Here is a 6,000-nt window from a genome sequence, read left to right as displayed (position 1 = left end):
CCCTGAATGAGTAAATCCTGAAGAACAGAGTGCGAGATTTATAAATTCCTTGAAGAAATGAAATGTGAACTTCTGTCCAGGTCTTCTGCTGGATACTTCAGTTTTATCTTATTTAAAATAGCTGCTGGGGTGCCTGGGTGGCTCAGTGGGTTAAGTGTCTGCCTTTGGCTGGGGGCATGATCCCAAGGTCCTGGGACTGAGCCCCATGTCGGGCTCCCTGCTCAGTGGGGAGACTGCTTCTCCCTTTCCTGCTCCCCTTGCTTGTGCTCATTCTTTCTGTCAAATAAATAATTACAATATTTTAAAAAAAATTAAAACAAATAAAATAGCTGCCTCTGGGTGCTGGATTTCCCCTTCCCTCCATACCTCACAGATACCTCCTTCATTCTACTCTGACTTTGTAAGTGCCTTACCCTTTTGATCTGTAGTCTAGAATGTTCTCTTGCCCCCAGACATCTCTCTCCAGAAGGCCCTAAGCGATTCAAACCAAGTATGGATTTGTCTTTTCTCCCCACATTCTTTTCCTCTTGAAGTTCCTTAATGTGTTCAGGGAACTGTGAAAAGCAAAGTACATATTTTCTGACTTCTCAAAAAACCCAACACTATTTAGAGTTAAGAAAATCGAAGGCCGGGGGGTGAACTAACTTGCCCAAAGTCACACAGATCCAGAAATTGAATCCCCACCTGACTCCAAAGTCTCAAAACTTGACATGGACTCATTTTACAGGGCCCGCAGCTCTCACAACTTGGGGGCAGGTGGTGATCTCTCTTTAAGAAAAAGAACACAAATTTAAGAAAACAAAGGTACAGGGCCATAGAAGGGACTCCACACAACAAAGGGTCCTTGAAGCTTAAATTTCATTAGCTTCCTAAAGAAATGGTCTCTAAATGGAAATTATACCATCAAAGGCAAACGAGAGGGAAACTCAGGAGGCAAAGAGGTTTCTTCTTTCATTATCTGCCTCCCTCCTTGCCGAAACTTCTTTAAAGCATGGAAGAGCCGTTCTCCAGAAGTGTTTCCCCCAGTATGTTGCTGGGGTCTTTCCTGAAAAGAAAAAGCAGGAAGCAGGTATTTTTGCTTTTGTGGAATGCCAACGTCCCATCAAATAGACGTGTAAGTGGATACAGGCCAGGGTATAAGTAAAACAACCGTGCACCAAAATATGTGGTCGGTCTTGAGTTAAAAAGTCAAAACAAAGACAATGGACAAATGCCTAGCACAGACTCAGCTGTCACATTCATAAGAAATGTATGACCTAAATACTTGACCAAAAATCCCAGGAACAAGGAGCGATGCCATTTTTTGCAGGCGGCCAACAGCAGCCTGGGGAAAAGTCCTTCCCAAAGAGTGACCTCTAGTGGACAGGGGTGTCATAGCTCACTGGAAGCCAGAATTTTCTCATGGGCGCATCTTCTAACTACCCTTTCAGCTTTTTTGTTTGTTTTTGTTTCTTGTGTTTGTTTGTTTGTTTTTTTATAAGAACCTTCTGGGGTTTGGCTTGAACAGTGAATGTGTGGTGTTTATTAATGTTTCTTCTCTCAACATCCCTTGTAAGTGGCTAACTTAATGACCCATTCTGTGCATATATAAACCTTTGGAACCACAACTATTACAACTATTAGTTAAGCTGGCTACTTGAACACAATTGTTGTTTTGAACAACAAAATTTTACGTTTTCCTGGGAAACAAGAGACTTCTAAGTTCTTGCTGAATGCAGAATTGCAGTTTTTGGATTTATTGGTTCACTTCAGGTCTCTATTATAAAGGAATCCCTGACAGAGGTTATGGTAGTAATTAGGAGAGGAAGTGAGGTCAGAGGCATGAATTGAAGCCATCCTTTTGAAGGTTAATTTGGCGGTGCCTGTTAAAATATCAAACACGTGTACCTCTGAGCCAGCAGTCCCACTTCTAGGGCTTTATCCGTTAGATTTCCTCATGTAAGTGAGCAGAGAGCCATGTGCAAGGGTATTTACTGCAGCAATTATTGTAATAAGAGAAATGGAGAAAACAATTTAAATATTCATCTGTCATAAATTATGGAATAGTCATAAATAAAATATGATGCAGATATTTAAAAGATATGGGAGATTAATATTCTTCAATATTAAGACTATCAAAGAAAGCTGTAGGGGGGCGTGGCTGGCTCAGTGTCTCCTGATCTCAGGGTTGCAAGTTTGAGACCCACATTAAGAAAGTATTTAAAAATAAGAAAGTCTTTCGGGGAGCCTGGGTGGCTCAGTGGGTTAAGGCCTCTGCCTTCGGCTCAAGTCATGGTCCCAGGGTCCTGGGATGGAGCCCTGCATGGGGCTCCCTGCTCAGCGGGGAACCTGCTTCCTCCTTTCTCTCTGCCTACTTGTGGTCTCTGTCAAATAAATAAATAAAATCTTAAAAAAAAAAAAAAGACAAAGGAACATTTAAAAAATAAATAAAAATAAAGTCTTTTTAAAAAATGAAAGTTTTAGAACAGTATTTTAAAATCTTACACATGCACGAACATAGGACATGTGGGCAAACTGGCAGAAAGAGTTCTTTGATTTTGCTCAACTGTGAACAGCCATTCCTCTGAGGAGCTAGTATAGCCTGTAAGCTAGGAATGCAAACTCTTAAGCCGAACTGCTTGAGTTCAAGTCTCGCCTTTATCGATGATGATCTCTGATTTTTGTCAAGTTCCTTGGCTTTTGTATCTGTTTCCTCCTCTGTATCAGGGGATGGTACATTTTGAGGATTAAATAAATTCATATATATAAAGCACTAGAAAAGTGCTAAACGTGCTTTACTACTTTTTTTTTTTTTATCTTATGCTTTCAAAAACTAAGTGCTGATATCTGCAGGAAAGTTAGGTGAAGGGGACATGAAATCTCTCTGTACTACCCTTGCAGCTCCTGTGAGTCTGTAATTATTTTAAAATAGGAAGTTTTAAAAATGCAGTTTAAAACAAGCCACTGAGACAGACTGTCAAGGGATGCCTGGATGGCTCAATCGGTTAAGCTTCTGCCTTCGCTCTTATATTGATCCCGGGGGTCCTGGGATTGAAACGCCGCCTGTCCCACCCCCACCGCCCCTATGCAGGGCTCCCTGCTCCGCTAGCAGTCTGCGTCTCCCTCTCCCTCCGCCCCTCCCCCATTCCCGTTCTCTCCTGCTGTCTCTCTCAAATAAATATGTAAAATCCTAAGAAAAAAGACAGTCAAGGGGGGCCTGGGTGGCTCAGTCCTTACAGCATCTGCCTTCAGCTCAGGTCATGATCCCTGTGTCCTAGGACCAAGCCCCATACCCAGCTCCCGGCTCCAGCAGGAAGCCGGCTTCTTCCTCTCCCACTCCCCTGGCTTGTGTTTCAGCTCTCAGCTGTGTCTGTGTGTGTCATATAAATAAATAAAATCTAAAAAAATAAAAAAATAAAAAAATGTCAAGACAGAATATTATGTGAAAAAAGCACAAGGTCCAGAACAATGTCTCTAGTAATCTCTATTTTGTGTAGAAAAATGGGAAAGGGAGTAAGAATACAGATTTGCATATATAAAATGAAATTGGAAGGGCACCTGATTGGCTCCCTCGGGAGAGTGTGCAACTCTTGATCTCCACTCTGTGGGTTCAAGACCCACACTGGGTGTAGAGATTACTTAAAAATAGTCTTCTAAAAATCAACAGATAAAATGAAAATTCTAGCAGGGCACAATAGAAACTAGTTAACAGTGGCTAGTTGGGAAACGGACCATAGACTTTATTTTTGTACGAGTGACTGTGATAGCCATTCAAAAATATTTTAAAGTAAGTAAGCAGGAGTATAAATCCTGGACCTTCCTGGCATTAATTCTGGATAAAGAGGGACCATTATGTACACAAAGTCTGGACTGAACTAGTTAGTTCTGGGGAGGAGAGGAACCAATATAGCCACAGGCTTACCCACCCACATTCCACAGCCTCTTGGTCCAAACCGAAGATGCCCAAGAGGATACTAACCATGATGCTGTAATGACAGGTGGATATTCTCCCACATCTCTTGGTATTTCTGCATGCCCCAGCCCTTAACTACTAACATCTTTTTTAAGCATCTTCGGTTAAGTTTTGCTAGTGCTGTTAACAACAGCTCCCAGCTCTTGGGGGTGTAAATGACAGTTGAGTTTTTATTTTTGTACCTATTACAGTACAATGTGGACCGAGGGGTGTGTGTGGTGGTGGGGGGGGAGGGATATTCTCTACCCAGTCCTGTAGGAATACAGGCTATCTTCGACAGATAGCTTCCAAGTCATTCTGGAAATTGATAATCCAATCAGCACACCCAAGAGCAAAGAATCCAACAAGTGCCGTTTCTTTCTTGCCTGTGCCATGGCCAGACTGCCTCACCTAACTGTTGGGTTGCGGAAAAATACAATTTAACTGTGTATCTCACAAAAAAAAAAAATTAGTTTGATGAACATGCAGAATGGCATCTGTCACAAGCAACTATTAATAGGATCATGTGGGTTTTCTCCTTGAATGTTGGTAAGCTTTCCTGCTTTTCACTGACCATTGCAAGTAATCCTGTGAGCTAGACTGCATACCATTCCCACTCGCCCCATTACAAACCTCCCCTCCAAACCAAGGGTAACATGGCTTGCTTCCGTAACTTGAGTCACTTATTTTTTAAGATTTCTTTATTTGAGGGGCACCTGGGTGGCTCAGGGGGTTGAGTCTCTGTCTTTGGCTCAGGGATCAAGCCCCACATGGGCCTTCTGCTCAGCGGGGAGCCTGCTTCCTCCCTTCCTCTCCGCCTACTTGTGATCTCTGTTTAAAAAAAAAAAAAAAAAAGATTTGAGAGAGAACATGAGTGGGGGGAGGGGCAGAGGGAGACAGACTCCCCAGGATCCCAAGATCATGACTGAGCCAAAATTGAGTTAGCCACTCAACTTAGCGAGCCCCCCAGGCACCCCAAGGGTGCATTTATCTTTTCAAATTAGTGTTTTCATTTTGGGGGGTAAATACCCAGTAAGGAAATTACTGGAACATATGGTAACTCTAATTTTAGTGTTTTGAGGAAACTCTGTATTCCTTAAAAGCCATTCACAGTGACTGTACCAACTTACATTCCCACCAAAACTGCATCAGGATTCCCTGTTCTCGGCACCCTGGTCAGCCCTTGTTTGTATTTTCTGAACTTTAAAAGGCATGTTCAGTGGGACCTTATTCATAGGCGGCCTGTGCAGCGTGGATCCAGAGTGTGTCTCTGCATTGGTGTTTTGTTTGCTTCTGCCAGTTCTTTACTGGCATTACTAGGCCATGGTCTTTTTCTTTGCTTTTTGCTTGTGATCTCCTGGATATCAAAATTCAAACCCAAAACCTGTTCGTGGCGTTGGACTCAAAATTACAAATTTTTAGCAGAGACCTTTTTCTCCACCGGGAACCCATTCCTTGGTTGTGCCTATCCATGGCTTTTCTTGGCACATTTCTTCCCCTGCAGGTTCTAGTTCTAGCATTAACCTTTCCAGCCCAAACCCTCAGACAATGGAGAGTACTCCCACTCACTCTTGGAAGCCAGAGAGGTACCCTGGGGCTTTACAGATCTGGTTGTCAATCCCTAATTATTTCAGCCTCCAGGGGATTTCCTTCACATTCTTTTGAGATCAGCCTAGCATATAAAAGGGATGCGGGTTGTGTCTTCCTAGCTCTTCTACGTATTTGAGGTGGTGGTGGTGTGGATTTCAAACTTACTACTCCAGGGATGCCTGGGTGACTCGGTGGGTTAGACCGGTGCCTTCCGCTCAGGTCATGATCCCAGGGTCCTGGGATCCAGTAGTGAGCAGGGATCCTTGCTCATCATCAGGGAGTCTGCTTCTCCTGCTCCTTGTGCTCTCCTTTCCTGGGCAAGGAAAGGAAGAGAAAAAAAAAAAAAGAAAGAAAGAAAGGAGGGAGGGAGGAAGGAAGGAAAGAAAGAAGGAAGGAAGGAAAGATAAAGATAAACAAAAGATAAAGATAAAATTCCTCCATTGTGTGGCTGGAACTGGAAGGCCGGATCCTACTATTAT

Source organism: Mustela putorius, unplaced genomic scaffold (assembly GCF_011764305.1).
Source record: "Mustela putorius furo isolate JIRA1106 unplaced genomic scaffold, ASM1176430v1.1 tig00003834_pilon_pilon_pilon, whole genome shotgun sequence".
NCBI classification, from domain to species: Eukaryota; Metazoa; Chordata; class Mammalia; order Carnivora; family Mustelidae; genus Mustela; species Mustela putorius.
The sequence above is the reverse complement of the archived record's forward strand: the minus strand, read 5'-3'. Positions refer to the sequence as shown.